The following is a 22,133-nucleotide window of genomic DNA, read 5'->3' on the forward strand; positions in this document are numbered from 1 at the left end:
CAACTGCGCGGGGTAGGGTTCCCCGGGGCGAAGCGGCGGGAGCTTTCTAGTCATGCGCGACTCGTCTCCGCCGCCGCATCGACCGCGTGACTTGTAGTGAGATTAATCGCGCGAGTGCCGCCGCCGCAGGCAGCCCGCACTATTAGCACGTACCCGCTCCGCCGGTGTCGGCCCGCGGCCCGCGATCGCGGCCTGCCCATGTGTGCCCGCGCTATCCGCCCGACCCGCGCCGGCGGCCGCGACCTGGCGATGTTCTGCAGCTAATCGCGAGGCCGTGGACGAGGCGTACCCCGCCGCCACACCGGCGCGCCGTCACTGACCCACCAGGTACGTCCACACATCGGATCACGTCCCGTTTGCCGCATTCCTCATTCATAAACCATACGCTAATGGATGCCGAAGTCCCGGTTCCAGGAATTACATTAATGACATGTGTGCACGGTAATGCAGTACTTGGCTCGATTCACTGACACAGATTCGTTTATGTAAGTGCGTCCGTCGATATCACAAAAGTCGGCAGCATAGAGGGAGAGGTGAATAGAGTTAGACAGGGAGGGGGAATGTACATCAATATAAAAAAAAACAGTTGTTAATAAAACGTGCTTGAGAAGTAGTTAAGATATTTTCTATTGTAGAAGAAGTTCGCGGGATGTAGGTGAGAAGGCGTACGATGTTCTTGTAATTAGTTAGTCCGTCCTCGTCGTTGAACTCACAGAGGTAAACTAAATGGAAAGTCTGTAGGGATTCTTATTTGTAGGGACGTTGGGGTTGACTGGTAGATGCTGATGACTCGTTTGCTGCTTTGCGTACCGCTGTAGCGTGGTGAAGAGCCACTGACCCGCTGGCGACTGTGCGAATGTGACTGCCATCTGCGATTGTCAATTGGTAACAGATTCACCGGAGGAATCGATTGAATTCACCTTTCTCGTTTCTAACATCGACGCGATCGAAGTACTCGCAAATCTTTTTCAGATTATTTGACAAGGCTGAGGTTCCTATCGTACAATCAGTCCCACTATAGTATGGCAAACTGTTTTCAATTTGAAACCTTCGGTGACCTGTTATTTTAACTTCGCAATGTGAATTACAAAGAAGGCTTAACACACTTCAGTGTAAAGGGTGCTTTACGGTTAATTTGGTATCATGAAATTCAGGATAAACTCTTTCATATAAAGGTTAAACATATTTTGTGTGTTAAGACTTTGATAGTATCCAAAAGAAAGCGTGTAATGATTGGTTCAAGCTATCAGTCAATCTATAAATGTACGAAAACAACTAATTGTTATATTTGTAAATTACATTTAAATATATAATACTTGACAGAGCCAGTATGGCTCTTGATTCTAATGATAAAAATAAGATTCTTTCACCAACAAAATACGCTAACTTCTGGATACATACCTGTGTGAAAAAAAATACAAAAAACACACTTTATATACGATCAGAAACGCCTTTAAATCTTATCTACACATCTCAAAACAACCTCGGCAAACTTTATAAACTCATACTCTTATGTTTTTCTTTGATAACAAGAGAACTATAATCATCTGAGTATTTTGGTTATTTACCAAATGCCCAAACAATTATACAGTTCTTTTTTGCACGAAATAATAAAACTTATCTACCTACTTAAAAGTTTTCATAACAACTATTTCATACCAACACACTCTTACCCACGTCACACACAGTTTTCAATTCTTTACGTGGACTCCGTTCTGAAGAATTTCTTTATTGCCAATATGGTCGTCATCATCTATTACGAGCTTTGTATTGTATATCAACAATTGGGACAAAATCACCGACAACCCCAACGTCTATTTTATAAGTATTGATTGATAAGGTTTCGTTTTTTTTTATATTCATTATCTCAGCCCTAGAATAGACAGGCTACGAGACTGGGCAGAATAAAACTTTACCATACAAACGTTAAAAGGCTGTTAAAATTCCGTCTGTTTTGCCCAATTCTGGTGCCAACAGTTAGCATAGATGCCACAGATATCAAAACCAAAACGGAGCAACGGATTACATATAAAATTGAGTTGACACCCTATCCCTTTGAAGTATAATATGTTACTATACCTTCCCATGTTGCTTAATCTATGATGTCAGCGGTAAGTAAAACTACAAACATTGAACACAGCATCTGTCACAAAAGCATAAAGGCGACTTATGTTCAGCATTCACTAGATTAAAATTTTCACGTAGTGTCAACTACGCCGCGCCGTAGCAATAAGCTACGGACGCTACAACACAAACCGTAGCGACACGTCGACGGTCAAAGATAAAAACAAGTATAAATCTAATACAAACAACCCCATATCTGTTCATATTCAATTAGAAATAAGGACAGTAAGCATAATATATTTCTTCTAAATACATTTTCGAAAACCTTGAGGAAAAACATTTAGCTCAAAATAAAGAATTGTTACGAACAGTGGGTCGAAGATGGCCAAATAATACTCTTAACAAATTTACAAATGGATCTATTTTTACAGAGTAACACCTTGTTATTGTGCTCAAAATGGAATGACGGTTACGGACAGTTTTTTTTAACACCAATCAGATATCAACCCCACCTTACTTACTTTTAGAATCATAACAATGTCCCATATTATATTTTTAATTGTAACCCGAGCTAATATTACTACTTATATTTTCATTAATCGAATTAAGTAATTAAAGTAAATAATTAATGTATGACAATCCAAATAAAATAGGTAATTAACTAAATGTATAAAATAATGATCATGTCCGGGCAGTGGCGCTGGCGTCGGTGGCAAAAGTCGGTAACATTATGTTTAGTGCTCCCCATTTGCCCCAGCCAGTAGTGACTGCTATTTGAGAGAAACTCGTGTAAATAAGTGACTTTCCAGGCTACGTTCCCCAAACAATATATAGATGGCGCTGTGCAACGTTGCTTTCATTTAACCTGTTTCATGGATGATAGACATATGCATCTTTTATCTTTGTTTTTAGGTATAAATGTTGACCCTTGTTTTTACTCACAACACATCATCCACCTATTACTATTCTGGTCAAAATAAAGAGAAACAATTTATGACATTTATTTTATTTATTTACAATGTAGGCAGCAACGTTAATTCTATACGTATCTGATCCAAATATCAAGCAAAATTATTTTAATGTATCCCTTTGCAATTACTTATCTTTGGACTTCGTATCAACAGTGGCTGCAAGTTGTCTTTGATTACTTGTGGCTCTGCCCACCCCATTAGGGATTACGGGCGTGAGTTTATGTATGTATGTATGTTTGCAATTACTTTATATTTCTGAATGACCATGTACCCGAACATAAAGAAAAAATAGGTAATTATGACGTTAAAGGTTAACAGCGCCATCTATTGGGCTCTATAATGCGGCCTGAAAAGTCCGTCATTACTGCTAAAATATGTCTCATATACAATTGACCTTGAAGACCTTTATTATATCCACAACGATTGCCCTTGGGTTTATCGGTAGTCGTGGCAAAGCCCAACTTAATTATAGTACTTGACATAATTTTACACTCAAACAAAATATCTTACACAACCATAATGCAATGAATAATAACCAAGAGAATAAGATAAATTATTTTTTTTACTTTACTCATGTTAATACAAACCGGCCATTGTAAATAATGAAGTCTTATTTAAGTATTATTATTCTTATAGTATGGGTTGTGAGGTAGAATACCAACCTCATCAATCCTGGTGTCAGGGTTATAATTGAGCCGCCAAAGGCCCCTGACATGGCTCATGTAACGACTATTTATTTACATCAGTAAGTAGTAACCGGGACCAAGCTTAACGTGCTTGCCGAAGCACGGACTTCACTAGGTTGTCATCTGCCACCCGCCTCCTCCCATTGCCTCTCTACCCTGAAAAGGAAGCGATGCGAGGAGTAATTGAACAATTGTCAGAAACGTTTACCGCATTCTCTCAAAGCTTTGAATTGTTAATGGGTTCTCTGAAATTGTTACAGGCGCCACATTTCACGGATGCCTGCGAGCTAAATGCAGCAAATGCAGAGTTCAATGTTTAAAGCCCTCGAGTAAACATTCATCGGTCGTGTTGTTTGGCAATTTCCAGCTAGGGTTGCCAGTAGCCAGGGTCTCTTTGCCAAGTTGCATCGACCCGTTGGTTGCTTTGATTAAAGGACCAAGGGGAAAGGTGCCAAGTTTCCGCCTGTGGCTCCATCTCCAAATATCACGTGTGACAATTTTTTTTAATTAAATGGGTTTGATTTTAACACCATTCTACCTGTGGTGATAATATTGTCGTAAAGGCCAACTGAACGAGTGCATACGAAAGAAGAAGAAGACCATGATTGATGGTACATCGTTCCGCCTTTGACTTTGTTCATATCAAAAGTTGCTGCAAGTTATTTTCAGGCGCTTGCTCCTTTCATAAGGATTATATGAACCAAATTTTACAATGAGGGACATACCACAAATAATATAGACGGTGTTGTCGAGATTCACTTCAGGACCCCGATACCGACCCCGCCGGCGTGGTCGACGATTTCCCTCATTCAGCGCTTATCGCTATCGACCCACTAGGGTCGATTAATTCTTTCAAATATTTTTCCTCTCAGACGACGCCCTGAGCCGAGGTTCGCGCCCAACTGGGCACCCTCAGGCCTGTTGTCTTAAACGTTGTATCGGGTGAGAGCTTTCAGCGCTCCCCATTTGTCCGGCCAAGTAGTTAATGCCATCTGCGGCAAATCTACAATAAGTCACGTCAAAAAAAAAAAGTTGTCGAGATTTAGTATGATAATTATCTATTTTCTCATTACTCGGGTACATAATTACTCAAAAATATAATGTAATTGCAGAAGTGTTATATAAATATAAATTCATGGTTGATTCGATCTATATTGCTTCTCTTTATTGTGATCAGAATAATATTGGAAGATGTAATTTTGCCTAAGTGTAATGACGTCATCATTTATATAAAAGATTCAGACACGTGTGTATGTTATCCATGAAATTAGAATGGTTAAACGAAGGAAAATCTTTACAGCACCTCTATGTTGTTTTTGAGAAACGCAGTCTGGAAAGTCCCTCCTTGAAAAATATTGTTGTTCGGTCTTTCATCATCTTTTTCTCGTACAGTTTAAGTATTACTGTAATATGTTAAGCCATAAATAGGCACAATATAAATATACTGGTCCCAACCGCCACGCTCGACAAAGCGGCAACATAAAACTAGGGCAAACTAGTTACATACATAAACTCACTCTCGTGATCCCTAATGGAGGAGCCAGCGCTGAAAATAACTTGCAGCAGCTTTTGATATGAACAAAGTCACACGTGGAATGATGTACCATCATGGCCTTCTTCTCCTTTCGTATGCACTCGCTCTGACGTCTTTTACGACAATATAACCACCAGGTTTATTTTGTAGAGGTGACTTATAGTAGATTTGCCGCAAATGGGTTTAACTCCTTGGCTGGACAAATGGGGAGTGCCCTCAGGCTCTCAGGTGATACGAATAGGACAACAGGCAGTTGGAGGGATTATATTTGAAAGAATTAATCGACCCCATTGGGTCGATAGCGATAACTTGCAATGTCACTAGCAAACACAACAATACAGTCGAAAATTTCAGTGTGGAAGCTAGTTGTGGTCGCTGCAGCGTTAAATATCTCAATTATCGCATATTTGACGGGTGCTTAGCGCATTTGTATCGGACGCCTGAACTTTGAACTAAGGCTACGTTCACAGGGCATTACATTCCGTATGACGTACGAGATTTTATCGAATTAAGCAGTGGCAATATAAAAATCTATTGTTGTTCAGGAATCTATGCGGGAAAACACTGTGTTCGATACGTATTCGCATGTGAAAAAACTGAATTGAATAGTTGACGTGTGTAGCGTAATTTTCAGTTATATTTTCAATAATAATAATGTAATTAAAATCACTATCATAGAACAGAGAAGGCCAAGAGAGAAGGTTGAGTAAATTTAATGAAATTTTCGGAATGATTGAAAAAATAATTCAACGCATATTTACCTACAATAAAATCATAATGTTAAAAAAATATGTTAGAAATAGTGTCCTTCAGTATTCTTCCAGCAAAATTATGATTTATAGGTGGATTTCTTAAGCTTATTCTCTTCATACAAAAAATAAGTTCCATGAAATGTCGCGAGAACATTTTAATTTAAAGTTTCAAAACACATTAAATAGTGTAAATTTCTAAACACTTTAAATATATATGCTATGTTACAATAAAATCACCCTAGATAACTTAATATTTTATAAAATGTTTTCAAATATCTAGTAAGTGTTGAGAGAATAATAAGTTTCATTCTCAAATGTAATAAAAAAAATAATAATAACGGAGTGCAAGTCTACTGGCTAATAAACTCAAAGTCATATCACAAAAATCACTTTGTGATTCCTACTTTGGTTAGGACATTACAGGCTGATCACCTTGTGACTGTGCGAAAGTAAGATGATTTCGGAAGGCAGTTTAAGCCGTTGGTCCCGGTTACTACTTACTGATGTAATCGTTACATGAGCCATTGTCGGGGGCCTGACAACAGGGCTGCTGAGGTTGGTAATCCACCTCACAAACCACACGATAGAAGAAGAAGAAGAAGAAGCGATGTAGTGGTGTTTGCACCGGCACAATAGCGATACCCTTCAAAGAGAGAGAGAGAGAGGTTCCTTTCCAGAAGACCGACTATACTGAGAGAGAGGTGCATGCTTTTGCTCCATCGCTACATCTCTCACAGCTGGTAAATTGCGCTAGAAAGGGTATGTAATGTTGACAGCCACACTGTTAACTGTTCAGACCTTCGTCAGACAACAAGTCTGGATCGATGCCAAGTATCGATGACTCTGACAGCGCGTACGATGTGGAACAGTTATGGTCTGCTGTCAGGTTATATTCCGGAAATACGAAGCATTTTAGATCGGAATTTTGGCAGTGGCCGACATTAATTGACGCGATTACGGTCACCGTGGTCCAGTGGTTGAGCGGTGGGCTCACGATCCGGAGGGATTCGAACCCGGGGCGGATCCCCGTGGGAACAAAATTCACTTTGTGATCCCTAGTTTGATTAGGACATTACAGGCTGATCATCTGATTGTCCGAAAGTAAGATAATCCGTGCTTCGGAAGGCACTTTAAGCCGTTGGTCCCGGTTACTACTTACTGATGTAAGTGAGTAATCGTTACATAAGTCATGTTAGGGGCCTTTGGCGGCTCAATAATTCCTCTGACACCAGGGTTGATGAGGCTGGTATTCCACCTCACAATCCACACGATAAGAAGAAGATTGACGCGATTGAAGCCCAGGCCGTAAATGTGCGTAGTTTACATGAAAGCATTTATTAATAGGATTTTTCAAGGAAAAAAGTTTAATTAAAATGGATAAAGGCGGCTTCTCATAAACTTGGAACATTTTCTCGGAAACTTAGTTGCTAAGTAAGTTTTCATAACTATAAATCTGAAAGTACGAATAAAAGGTTCCGGCTGGGAACTAAATATGAGGGCATTTATTATTTATTGTATTGTTCCATTAAAATAGCAGTCAGACAGAGATTATAGCTTAGTGCGAAAGAGACATTTCTGGTAGCTGTCACTCTAGCCAAGTTATATTTAATGAGGTAGGCGAGCGGCCACGTAGCAACTACGGCTACGCCATCTGTTGGGTTACGGGCGTCGCAAAAGCGACTCGGCCTTCGTAGCACCGCTACAATATCGCTACGACATTATTACTACATAATGGATAATTGCACCATAGTTAGTTATTTATAAAACTGTTTCTTTTCTTGAATATATTTTATTATTATTAGTAATACTACACGATATTATTCAGAACAGTTAAGCTTCTATGCTGTTCTGGGAGCAAATAAAAAACATAGAACACGTTCAGCTGCTTCTCTTCCCGGGCATGTCGTAAAAACCGACAGAGGGATTGTGTCCTCTAACATGATGGACTAATGTTATGGGCGATAGGCTGATCCCTTATCACCATAAGGTTCATCATATCCATCTTTGGACTTCGTATCAACAGTGGCTGCAAGTTGTCTTTGATTACTTGTGGCTCTGCCCACCCCATTAGGGATTACGGGCGTGAGTTTATGTATGTATGTATGTTAAGTTTCAGTACTTAACTATTCACGGTTTCGTAGAGATTTAACAACAAACAAACTACATAATATAACAGCGTAACGCCTAGCGTACATAATAATATAGCATATGCAAGACAAGAGAAAATGAGAAAAAAGAAAGGAGAGAGGTTGGAAGGGAGGGTAGGATGAGATTTAATAATATTATAGTAACATAAACAGCCAATACACATCCCACTGCTGGGCACAGGCCTCCCCACAACCAACCAACCAAAGGAGGGGGTATGGAGCATATACTCCACCACGCTGCTCCACTGCGACGGTATATTGTGGTAAACATCACGCATTTCAAACAATAAAAACATTTTATTATTACTACAGTTTTTAAACACAGTACGAGTATTTACGGCATTCGAATTTCAACGCAGATTCACGGGAGACCGTTTCCGATAGTCAGCTGTTTTTGCAGCTTAGTGCAATTTACAACTCTATGCAGTGGTGTTAAAATTGAAAGTTACGAACGTTTTCACCTTGTTTGCCTTTTAGCGTAAATATACGATACTAGCGACCGCGACTTCGCCCGCGTGGCGTGTTATAAAAGAGAGATATTTTTCATACAAAAGGATTTTCCCGCTAATTCCCATTCCCGTGGGAATTTCGGGAATTCCTTTCTTAGTGCACCTCTACAGTGCCTAAGCTACATCCCATCCAAATTTCAAGTGCCTACGTTTAGCCGTTTAGGCTGTGCGTTGATATGTCAGTCAGTCAGTAAATCCTTTTATACAGGGTGTTAGTAACATCGTAACGAATACTCAGGGGGATGATTCAGACCATGATTCTGAGTTAATATCAAGTGGAATTTTTCGTCGCAAAATTCATGTTTTCTTTTTAATTTATTTTTTAATTATTTTCAATTCTATACTTTTGCGAAGGAAAATTCTACTTGATATTAACTCAGAATAATCAGCTGAATCATCTCTCTCAGTATTCGTTACGATGTCACTTACACCCCACACAAGTACATACGGTAGCCATACAAGTAGGTATGGGTGTTAGTGACACCGTAACGAATACTGAGGGAGATGGTTCAGACCATGATTCTGAGTTGATATCAAGTGGAATTTTCAGTCAAAATATTCCTGAAAATTTTTGTGTTTTTTTTTAATTATTTTCAATTCCATACTTTTGCGACGGAAAATTCCACTTGATATCATCTCAGAATCATGGCCTCAATCACCCCTCAAAGTTTTTGTTACGATGTCACTAACACCCTGTATATTTAGATTACTAACCTTTTCGTTTGGCTTGCTGGTTGAAAAAAGTAATATAAATGAAATAGTTATTTTATAGGTAGTTTGACAGCTTCTACCCCTTGTGTTTGTGTGTTTTTGTAAATACATTTTTTAAGTTTTCTAGATTGGACTGGGAGCAAATAAAAAACACAGAACACCTTCAGCTGCTTGTCTTTTCGAGCATGTCGTAAAATCCGACAGAGAGATTGTGTCTTTCTAAAATGACGGATATTTTTTATGGCTGATAGACTGATACCTTGTACCAGAAGGATCATTATATCCATCTTAGGACTTCGTATCAACAGTGGCTGCAAGTTGTCGTGAATTACTTGTGGCTCTGCCCACCCCATTGGGGATTTAGGGGCATGAGTTCATGCATGTCCAAAGTTATAAAGCATCTTCACTTTTATTCTAAATACGTGTAGCATACATTTAAATATTTTCTAAATAATTACTTACTGAATTGTATAACAATATTTTACGTTTATTTAAGAACGTCTAGGGCTCTGTGCCGAGGTTTTTCTTGCAGTTTCTTTTACTCCGCTATACAGGTTGTGAGAAATCACTTTGTGAGACTGTCCTTTGTTTGGTAAGGACTTCGGAGGGCACGTTGAGCCATTGGTCCCGGCTATTAGCCGTAAAAACATTTCCACCAACCCGCATTGGAGTAGCGTGGTGGAGTATGCTCCATACCCCCTCCGGTTGATTGAGGGGAGGCCTGTGCCCAGCAGTAGGACGTATATAGGCTGTTTATGTATTTGTATAGCGCGCGTTTCGCGCTCACTGGGCTCTTCCAGCCTCTTTCTCCAGTTCCGTGGTTATACTCGACCACGCTACTCCACCGCAGGCTGATGGTACTACACATACAAAACAAATTCATCGACCCTGGGCCGCTTGTATGTGTGCGTACCCTATAGATAGTCATATTGCGGCGTCATATCGGCCACTCACTCCCAATTCAGCTGTTTCTGCCGCCACACGCTATTTAAAATTCTGTGCAACGCGTATAAAGTTCAAAATCAAAACAAAGTTTCTCCTGAACTACAATTTTGCGTCCATTTATTGCGGAGAAAGGCTGAAAATTAAATTTTCACGGCAAGTTATAGTCTTTTGTTTCGTAACCACATAAACAGGTTGTCGGTGACAAAGTGCATCCATTAGACCGGACTCCCAGCGGAGTCCCGTATGCGAAAATCGCTAACCGTATTCTGTCTTAATTTGGTAGTTTCCTAGGTCAAAGATAAATTACGAAATTATTGTATTACTAAATAAAGACAGATCTAATGGTGACCAAAAACGTTTTCATTTTTCCATTTAACGTATATATGAATTACGTTTTTTTATGACGTCACAGGTTGCTTTTTTTCTTCTGGGTTCCGCGGCTAGCGATGCGCCAATGACAAATCTTGAGAGTGATCTTGGTCTTCAATGATAATTAATTGTCGTGGTATCATTATGGCGTTTTATATTATTATTGTGCGGTCGTACAGGTTGCTTTATTATATTTAACACGTAATTTCGTATTTTGACGTTTAGTAAAAAGTACCTCCAATCCAATCCGCACTGGACCCGCGTGGTGGTTTAAGGCCCGATCTCCCTATCCATCCATAGGGAAGGCCCGTGCCCCAGCAGTGGGGACGTTAATGGGCTGATGATGATGATGATGAAAATGTACCTAACTGATTGTCTGATTTGACTAGTTGGAAACTACCCTATAGAAACTTCAAAACTAGATTTGATAAATAAATGTTGCCAATGAGTATTGTGGTACAAGATTATGTCTTGACGTGACTTATTGTAGATTTGCCGCAAATAGCATTAACTACTTGGCCTTGCAAATGGGGAACGCTGAAGGCTCTCACCCGGTATGGTATGAGTATGGTAAAAACATTGAAAATGAAAAATTCATATAAACATACATACATAAACTCACGCCTATTTCCCACCGTAGTAAGCAGAGACTATAGAATTCCATTTGCTTCGATCCTGACACACTTCTCGTGCTTCCTCCATATTCATCAATAACTTCATGCACGCACGCCGGTTCAGAGTAGATCGTATTAAACCTTTTCTAAGGACATCTCCAATTTGGGCAATGTGGCCGGACAAATGGGGCGTTGAGAGCTCTCGGACTGCACTACAATCAATTCTATCGACAAATTGCAGGCGACCAGCGCTCAATTTTTTTAATAAATAAAATCCGCCGTCATCTCTTTTCAGAACTACACGAATTTATGACCTTACCTCATGCAGTTAAAGTTCAATATCATTTTGAAGTGGGAAGGCTTCTGATCCCAGCGCTAGGCGTGAATGTGCAAGGCAAATGTGCTTGTGAGGCTCCATACATTTATTACTTGGCTAATGAACGTTATTTCTGAGATTCATATAGGAAAGTGAGTAGAATGGAACGTAAGCGAGAATACTATGGAAGTATAATGAATGGGGATTTGGTTATTACTGAATAAAGATATGTTTGAATTTGAATTTTGTTCGTAATTACTCGGTGTAACAATAAATGTATAAATAAATCACCGCTTTCACTGATCATTAGAAGTATCATTAGAATTATCAATAAATAATAATAAATAAATAAATAAGAATCATGTTCCAAATTACATTACATTAATCATCAGCTCAATCATGGCCACCCGGGATTTCTAATACACAGATAAAAAATCGCATTCTTAGTTTATAAAAATAAAATATTTAAAAATGATTTTAATTAAAAAAACTATTGGATAATTATCTTTAAATGATAAACTATCATATATCCGACTTATTAATATTTTATCGTTACAAATGTCAAGTAGCCAATTGTACACTGTTTTAATTTTACGCGGTTATTATCATAACTAAAACACATAATAACGGGTTCTTACCGCGTTTAAAATGGGGATATGTGTTGTAAAAAGCTTGAAACGGCCTAATGTGGTGACAAAACGTGAGGACACAGTGAGTACGGTTTGTCGTAGCGAGTTTGGTGCGAGTTCAGATGGTTCCGAACATTCCGATATCAAAAACATAAACAAGCGGCAAAGAAAGAGGGTAGACAGATATGTCTGCCCGTAGAAAATTATGGATCTACCTACTCCACTCCAATCTCATCAGTCATCCCGTGATCGTGGCACTTGCAACAGTGTCGAAATATCGCCATTTTAAACGCGGTAAGAACCCGTTATTATGTGTTTTAATTAGCCAATTGTAACCATAACAACGACTGACCGCATGACTTCACCACCCACTCGAGAGAAGAAGAAATAAGTGGTTAGACAGAACTGATTTAATAGCTTGAAGTAGCCAGTAGAGCGCTTAAAGCGGTTGGTATGCGCGAATGGACTAATCGGGCCGAGGGCGCCAGTAGTCGGTGGCTGTGACACTCAAAGTGACGTTGGGTAACTTTATGCACTAACCTCCCCCCACACACAGTTACGTAACTTTGTCTCTGTGAACGCTCGATTGGTTAACCAGGGCAGGGGTGTCAACTGAATTTTAGGTTTTTTTTTGGCATGACTTATTGTAGATTTGCCGCATTAACTACTTGGTCGGACAAATGGGGAGCGCTGCAGGCTCTCATCCGGTACAACGTTTAAGACAACAGGCCTGAGGTTGCCCAGTTGGGCGCGAACCTCGTCTCAGGGCGTCGTCTAAGAGGAAAAAGTGGGTCGATAGCGATAAGCGCTGATTGAGGGAAGTCGTCGACCACGCCGGCGGGGTCGGTATCGGGGTCCTGAATTATTTGGTGTCGCGAGCTGATTGGCTGCCTCTATGGCTAGAGTAATCGGGTCGTCGGGATCGTATATTACATCCTTCGTGAACTTTATGTGATGCAACTTTTGATTAAAAGAATCCGTAGCCAGTTGAATTTGTAGATTTATATCAATCGAAAAAGCTAAGTAACAGCCTCCGTGGTCCTGTGGTTTGGGCGTTCAGCTCACGGTCCAGAGGTCCCGGGCTCAAATTCCGGTGAGGATATATCACGAAAATCACTTTGTGATCCCTAGTTTGGTTAGGACATTACAGGCTGATCACCAGATTGTCCGAAAGTAAGATGATCCGTACTTCGGAAGGCGTGTTAAGCCGTTGGTCTTGGTTACTACTTACTGATCAAATCAAATCAAAATCAAATCAAATCAAATATACTTTATTGCACACAACATACAAAACAAATTCACACAGATGATGATAGATACAGTACAATCTGGCGGCCTTATTAAAGTTAGTAGTTTCTGATGAAAGTTAGTAGTCGTTACTTGAGCCATGTCAGGGGCCTTTGGTGGTTCAATAGTATCCCTGACACCAGGGTTGATGGGGTTGGTAATTCACCTCACAACCCACTCGATAGAAGAAGAAGAAAGCTAAGTAATGTCGAGAGTGTTCAAAGATGTGATGTGTGGCCGATTATTATTACTTACTACTTTTTTATCATTAAAGTAGGTACATTTTTTAACGAGAAACAGATTGAACTATGTCTTAAAGCTATCATTTAAAAAATAAAGCACAAACATACAACACATTCATCTAAAGATTACTTATAAATGTGAACTATTACGCGCTCGGTCTGCGATTGTTGAAGTTAAGCAACTTTCGCAAAGGTTTTCATCTCGAGCTCCTCCTTGCTTCGGAAGGCACGTTAAGCCGTTGGTCCCGGCTGCATTAGCAGTCGTTAATAACCACCAATCCGCACTGGGCCGCGTGATGGTTTAAGGTCCGATCTGCCTATCCATCCGTAGGGAAGGCCCGAGCCCCTGCAGTGGGGACGTTAATGGGTTGGTGACGATGATGATGAACTATTCCTCTCTTCTTTCCTGCGCCGCAAACAATCTCCGTCGGTCCATAATTTCATCTTAATTAGTGGTTTTAACGTGAATAGGTAACAGACAGACAGAGTTACTTTCTCATTTATAATAAAACATCTCAGTCTCTCTCTCTAGGGTAGACTGACTGTTCTGTCTATGTGTAAGATTACTTTATAAACTATTTTTAACGATACGTCGTGAATAAGTATTAAATGGGGTATATATTATTTACCTTATTCATTTGTTTATTCCGATGTTAATCTTTAAAAGTGACTATGGATTTATACGGTCACGAGCATTAATATGTATAAACTTTGGTACCATGTCACATTAACTTTTTTGACAAATTGAACTGTAAGTCTCAGTAAGTATATATCAAATATGTTAGTGCGACAGAGTCCTAAAGTGAGTACATTATATTGCTCATGACTGTACACTTTTGTGACAGCCCTATTCCCGAGCGGTTTACACCAAGCTCGTAGGACATCGCTTGGACACGAGTCGGATTAACAGCTTACTCTGAAATTGCTTGCACACAGCTATTACACGGCCTACCTATAGCTTGTGTATGTATATTACTCAGGTAACCAGAGACTATGGAATTCCATTGCTTCGAGCCTGACAAACTTCTCTTGCTTACCCCGGTGCGATATAGGCGTGAGTTTATGTATGTATGTACTCAGGTTGTGTATTTCGACACCTTCGTGGGTTGTGAGGTCTATCACCAACCGCATCAACCCTGGTCCGTCTTGGTCCGTCAAAGACAAGGGACGACTCCGTACTTACATTAGTACTTAGTAACCAGGACCAACGGGTTAACCATGCCTTTCGAACCACGGATTATCTTACTTGTACATTCGGACAATCAGGTGATCAGCCTGTAATGTTCTAACCAAACTAGGGATCACAAAGTGATTTTAAGAATACCGGGATTCGAATCGAAACCTCCGGATCGTGAATCCAACGCTCAACCACTGAAGGGTAGAATAGATTACTTAAAATAATACAACTTTTACAAATTGATGGTGACATAAAAAAGTTATGACGTCATCACAAAATGGTCAAACGTTAACTTCTTTGCTTCATGTGGTTTACTATTGGGCACCTTACCCTATAACCGCGCATGCGATATCGAAGCCCATAATGTCTATGCTACAAGCTACAATGTTACTATGAGGTTGCTATAGACACGCCGGCGCCTTTAGTAAGGCTCGTAGAAGCCCAAGAGCGTATCGGAGCGGGGAACGGGACAAGGAATCGAACTATTTGAACAGGCGCATCACAACATAACGCCTGCGTCCGCGAAGGGGTAGGCAGATGTGTAATAGTACACCCACTGCTCTACTATAATATCTGTTGCCATTAACCGAACACAAGTCCTGGTAACGTGGTATCAATTTTATCTATAAGCCAAACATAACATAAACAGCCTATACACATCCTACTGCTGGGCACAGGCGTCCCCTCAATCAACCGGAGGGGGTTAGCATACTCCACCACGCTGCTCCACTGCGGGTTGGTACAAACATGATTTAATAGGTAATAAATAATAAGAAATCTTTATTTTTTCTTTACAAACGTAACATAAATTAAATCTTAACGGATAATGATACATCTGTAGTGTCTTTGTGAGATACCGGAGGCGAAAGTAGATGTGACCCTGTGCGATAGATCACCAAGCTTCCAACCTCTTACGGAAATAGTTTATAACCTTATAAATATAGGAATGTGAAGCCACAATAAAAAAAACGAGTGGTACACAAAAGAAGACACGCAAAGATTCTGTGCGTGTTAGGGTGTGTGTGTGTGTGTGTGTGTGTGCGCGTTCTCTGAACAGGGCTATTACTTACAGATTTTTGCAGAAATTAAATAAAGAAACTCGTCATAGCGTCAACGTCCTGGACTCGCTGTCAAAGCGATAATTCTACTATATGTTTAAAATTTTAATTATGACTAACATAGTTTTTAAAACTTTCCTTTCGTAATAAATAAATAAGAGAATGGCCCCGATTCCTGGAGACACCGCCTAATTTTATTTTAAGTTATATCCGTCATTTTCATATCCGTCGAAAAGGAAAGGGACGGATGATTCACAGCTCTTAATTTTTGGAAGAATGAGTAAATTAATGTGTCGGGTTATTGACTGACGTAAAATTTTTAGACGGTTGGTTTAGATTTGTGCTTAAAATTGACGTGTGTTCCATAAATTTTATGCTTGTCGATTACCCGTCCCTTTCCTTTTCGGCGGATAAGAAAATGACAGCTATAACTTAAAATAAAATTAGATGGTATTTACAGGAATTAGCACTAATGTAGACCTACATTGTCTTATACCTACACATTGTCATATACCATATACATGTACATTTTTTTTATTAAATAAAAAACCTTAAATCTAATACAATTTACTGTCCACCAAAATGGAGGGCCATTTGAACGTGCACTAGCCATCATCACTGGCGTGGCTTACAAAGAAGTACCTATTATTATCTAAAGTAAACAATTAGTTGAGTGTAGGTACGCAGCGTGAGCACATCTTGATACACACACACACACACACACACACCGATATAACTTACAATAACCTATTATGCGTTATACAATTCAAACTTGCAAACGGGTACCTGTAACATTTAAAGGTCTAAATTGTCTAATTTTGGTAAAATAACATAGAAAGTAATGTTTGTGTTGCAATAATTCGCGGGCGCAGTGTTCAACTGCTACGTTACGCGCCGTCACGCGCAGGCTGTATCAAACTCGTATATCATTCATGTCCCTGCTGCAAAGGACGCGAAAATGTTACAATAGCATTCTAAAAATGTAGAGCGAAAAACTCGGAAGCCCCATCGTCTAGCACTCTACACAAGTCCTGGTAAGAAAATTATAGTCGTCGACAAGACCTACCAAAAAGTTCCTACTCATTCATTATTAATATTACCCCAAAAGCATACAGTGACGAACCCTTACTACCTGTACAATTTGTTTACTACGTAAATACCGTAGTGGCTGTGTAAATGTATAGCTGACGTAGTAGACAGCGGAGGCGAGCGTTGCCCTCTCCGATGTAGGGCAGGCTCACGGGAAATGCACAAAATCACAATCGGTACCGGCAGAGGTGGGTTTATCGGGAAGATATAAATAGCTCTCGTGCAGCGGGGAGCGGGGGAGGCAGTGGGAGGGGGTGTGTGTACAGAGGAATTAATGCCGCAACGCTGCGTGTGTGCTCACATACTGCGTCTGTGCTGTACTTCAATAAACCATATTGATTGTAGCCACTACATGCAGGCCATTGATAACGAGAGCCCGTGGGATGGGCGAGGGAGGCGGCCCCCTCCACCCCGCTCGACCGTGCGCAGCGCATCCCTGCAATGCCTCGTAGCCGACAGATGTGCTCTCACACTTTTTGATCCTTTTCAAACGCATCAAATGCTCTTTGGTACTTGCTCAAATCCTCAAAGCTCTTTTACTGCGCGCATCAATTTCGTTTTTTTCAATTTTCTACGGCGAGAAATATATCTGTGTGCATTTCACGTCACTAGCTTTCAGTTTTGAGTGCACACGTATTTTGTGGCAGAAAGACTTTAAAAAAATAGAGCGTTTTTTATTCGACTGAGCCGCTTCGTTTTTTTTTCAATCATTAGAAGTTGTGGGATGGAAATAAAACTTGGCCAAGTGATTTCCGACACACTTTATTATTTTTTTCTACACACTATAGCTGCAAGCTTTTCGCCATTCCCGGAAAAAGTAAGTAACGACTACAGATCATTCTAGAATATCGTCATAGACAAAACAAAATTGATCATAGACCTCTTTCTTCTAGTATACATTCGTTTCATGGAATTTTAAAATCGTACAGCTACTTATATACATTTTGCGTAGGCCATAGTAGGACTCATCCTTACGCGCGGGTAAAAGCGCAAGTCAAGTCGATTGTCTTGTGTCATTAGTCAGTTTTCTAACAAAAATTGCGTAGACGTTATGTCTGTAGTTCTTACAGGTCTAGTTCTTGGTATCGCAGTATTGTCCGCATCCCGCACTCGCCCTAAATTGGGTCATGTACCTACCCTAGTACAGAATTTCATAAATTATCTTGAATAGGTTCAAGATAGGTTCTTGGTTAGGTTGATTACTAAAGAAAGACAGATCTAAAAGTAATGAAAAACAAAGTACTAAAGAAAAGTAATGAAAAACATTTTCTTTTTCTATTTAACTTATGTATGAATTTTAATCAAGAAAAACGTTTTAATAAGTTCGACATTTTTATCAAGTTTTTTTATGACGTCACAGTGTGCTTTTTCGTACAAATTCCAAAGTCATTTCGTGTTTTGACGTTTAGTAAAAAGTAACTGATTTGACTGTATACTAGCGTATTTAAAAGAGTGTATGTATAAAGAAAATTCGACGCGATTGCATTCCGTGGCGGGCGAGAAATCAGATTTGTTTTGAGTAGCATTACCTATTCCTCGTGAAAGTTCCATTAAGCGATTGGCATGGCACATCACGGCCGAGGCACATCGGCTCAAAGGACACGTAGTCACCTCTATTCCTCTTCAGAGGTATTGTCTGCGACGCTGCGATGCACCGGAGACAACCGACACGACGGGGCGCGTCGTTCCAATATGTATGTTCAAAATACAATGCCTGCCTATCAAAAGAAAAAGCATTGTGAAGTGTTCTTTAACAGAAATATGCAAAGTAAGTAAGTATTTGCAGAAAAGATATTTGGGTTAGGGTGTCGTAAAAGGGGTCCCGACACTTAGAAAAATTTCACTTCAATTTTGTATGAACCATCGACTTAGCCGAATTTTCGAATGAAATTACTATGGAAGCTGGACTTGTAAAATTTTCAAAAGTTGATTCTACGTAGTGTCGCAAAAAGGGCCCGAGATTTAGAATAATTTTGGTCGTTTTTGTATGAGCCATCGACTTAGCCGAATTTTCGAGTGAAATTACTATGGAAGCTGGACTTGTAAAATTTTCACAAGTTGAATCTACGTAGTGTCGCAAAAAGGGTCCGAGACTTAGAATAATTTTGGTCGATTTTGTATGAGCCACGGACATAGCCGATTTTCGAGGGAAATTACTATGAAAGCTGGACTTGAAAAAATTTTCAAATTTTTTTTAAAACGTAATTTTTTTTATTTTAATATATGCGGAAGAGGTGGGTTAGGAGTATCTAAAAGGGGGCAATTTTTTGTTGTTTTTGCGCTACGAAATTTGCGCAAGTCAATAGACTTTTCTATACAACAGGACAGGACTGGGACTATAAAAATAAGTCAGTCGCAGGAAGCCGTCTTTATTCACTCATCATCATCATCATCAACAGCCTATATACGTCCCACTGCTGGGCACAGGCCTCCCCTCAATCAACCGGAGGGGGTATGGAGCATACTCCACCACGCTGCTCCAATGCGGATTGGTGGAGGTGTTTTTACGGCTAATAGCCGGGACCAACGGCTTAACGTGCCCTCCGAAGCACGGAATCATCTTACTTTTTCGGACAATCAGGTGATTCAAGCCTGAAAAGTCCTTACCAAACAAAGGACAGTCTCACAAAGTGATTTCGACAATGCCCCCATCGGGAATCGAACCCGGACCTCCAGATCGTGAGCCTAACGCTCTAACCACTAGACCACGGAGGCTGTTATTAGGAGTATTAGGAGTGTTATTAGGAGGCTTTATTCACTAACCCACACTAATATTATAAATGGGATAGTGTATGTATGCGTCTGTTCGTTTGTCCATCTTTCACGGCAAAACGGAGCGACAAATTAACGTGATTTTTGGAGATAGTCGAAGCGATGGAGAATGACATAGGCTACTTTTTGTCTCTTTCTAACCCCCCACTTCCCTAAAACGGGGGGTGGTCTTTATGGAGCATTCAGCAATTTTCAAGGACTAACAAAAAAAGCCCTCAACCGGACTTTTCGCAGTTTAAAGGTGGGAAGCTAAAAATTGGTACATTAGGATTGGGGAACCGTGTTACCTGGAATTTAACGCAAGCGAAGCTGCGGGAAAAGTTGGTGAACCGTAAAAAGTTTTAAGACAGTTTTAATGTTCCTTTTTACTTATTAATTAAGTAAATGTCAAACCATAGAGAATATAATTACTAACTTAGACGCAAACACAACCATTTACTAACTTCATTATTTATTGTTTTATAAGTGGCAACTTTATAACTTTTATATAAAAGATATTATTTTTTTCTGAGGTTTTGACTTCGCGCGGCTTGTCTATTTGCCACAGAGAAAGATAGGGAAAGGAACAGGAAAAAGGTTTTTCAAGGAACGGAATTTAGAAAGGAGAAGAAGAAGGTAAGGTGAAGGTTAAAATAAACATTTTACAGGGAATTCTGTACAAATAATTAAAATAACATTTAAAAATAAATTTAAAATGAGCTGCATACGTTTTTATGCATCGACTTTCATTTTGGTGAGCCAATGATCGATTAACTATTGTCGATCTTAAAGAAACCTTGCTGCAACTGGACGTGAGTGACTATAATAAATTACCATCTGAAATAAAAATACCCTTGACTCAATTTAAGACAAAATTGTATATGGCTAGATGAAAAAACAAAAAACTATAAAATTGAAGAACTTATAAGATAAAACTGATTAAGAGTACTCGTCGCACTACAAAATACCTATTGTATGCCTATTTTTATAAGCAAAACATGATATACGTACTTATTTACACTTGTTACCATGTTAAAATACCATGTTTTAAGCAAATAAAAATGATTATGATTCTGAAAACGCGCTCAGTCTTAAACACATGGTCGCAATAAAACATTTCTATTTCTATTTTATTTTTCGCCTTTATACAAAACGATGACTAAATATAAACTACATACATAAACTCGCGCCTATTTCCCATCGGGGTAAGCAGAGACTATGGAATTATTTTTGCTTCGATCCTGACATACTTCTGTTGCTTCCTCCACATTCATCAATCGTTTCATACACGCCCGCGGCAGAGTAAATCTTACTGAACCTTTTCTAAGGACATCTCCAATTTGGTCAATGTATGTCCTTCTAGGTTATAAAGTAAAATATAAAATACGTTAAAAATAAACTAAAAAATACATATAAACTAGGCCTAAAATTATAATCCGCAGCACGAAAGAAGTCGACGGATTTTAATAAAACGACCTCTGTGGTCCAGTGGTTGAGCGTTGGGCTCACGATCGGGAGGTCCCGAGTTCGATTCCCGATGGGGACATATCACAAAAATTACTTTGTGGTCCCTAGTTTGGTTAGGACATTATTAGCTGATCACCAGATTGTCCGAAAGTAAGATGATCCGTGCTTCGGAAGGCACGTTAACCCGTTGCTCCCGGTTACTACTTACTGATGTAAATAAGTAGTCGTTACATGAGCCATATCAGGGGCCTTTGGCGGCTCAATAGTAACCCTGACACCAGGGGTGATGAGGTTGGTACTTCACCTCACAACCCACACGATAGAAGAAGAATGAAACTAATTGACAAGTCATAACAATTTTATAGAGAATCTGAGACAGTAGCGCCCCCGCGGCCGCGGGAATTCATCGTGACACTTACTATATTGTATTTAAAACCCATTTTATCTTTTAATTTTCATTTTGTAATAGCACTATTTAAGTTTGTCGTTATTCTACTAGCCACTAACGTTATCCATTGATGACTGATTGGTCCAACTTAGTTACATAAACTGCCTATATACGTTCCACTGCTGGGCACAGACCTCCCCTCAATCAACCGGAGGGGGTACGGAGCATACTCCACCACGCTGCTCCACTGCGGGTTGATGGAGGTGTTTTTACGGCTAATAGCCGGGACCAACGGCTTAACGTGCCCTCCGAAGCACGGAATCATCTTACTTTTTCGGACAATCAGGTGATTCAAGCCTGAAAAGTCCTTACCAAACAAAGGACAGTCTCACAAATGGATTTCGACAATGTCCCCATCGGGAATCGA

General features: G+C 39.8%; 1 protein-coding gene across 2 annotated transcripts in view; it reads left to right on the forward strand.

The window, feature by feature from the left end:
* The first annotated feature begins 257 nt into the window (after window positions 1-257).
* Window positions 258-22,133, forward strand: part of LOC126380082 (glucose transporter type 1) — a 148,973-nt gene continuing 127,097 nt past the window's right edge. Inside the window, exon 1 of one of the 2 annotated variants that reach the window (XM_050029298.1) lies at window positions 258-327. The gene's annotated coding sequence lies outside the window, so the exon portion shown is untranslated. The remainder of the gene's footprint in view (window positions 328-22,133) is intronic. The other variant, XM_050029299.1, reaches the window with a different exon arrangement.

The sequence above is a fragment of the Pectinophora gossypiella genome, chromosome Z (assembly GCF_024362695.1).
Source record: "Pectinophora gossypiella chromosome Z, ilPecGoss1.1, whole genome shotgun sequence".
NCBI classification, from domain to species: Eukaryota; Metazoa; Arthropoda; class Insecta; order Lepidoptera; family Gelechiidae; genus Pectinophora; species Pectinophora gossypiella.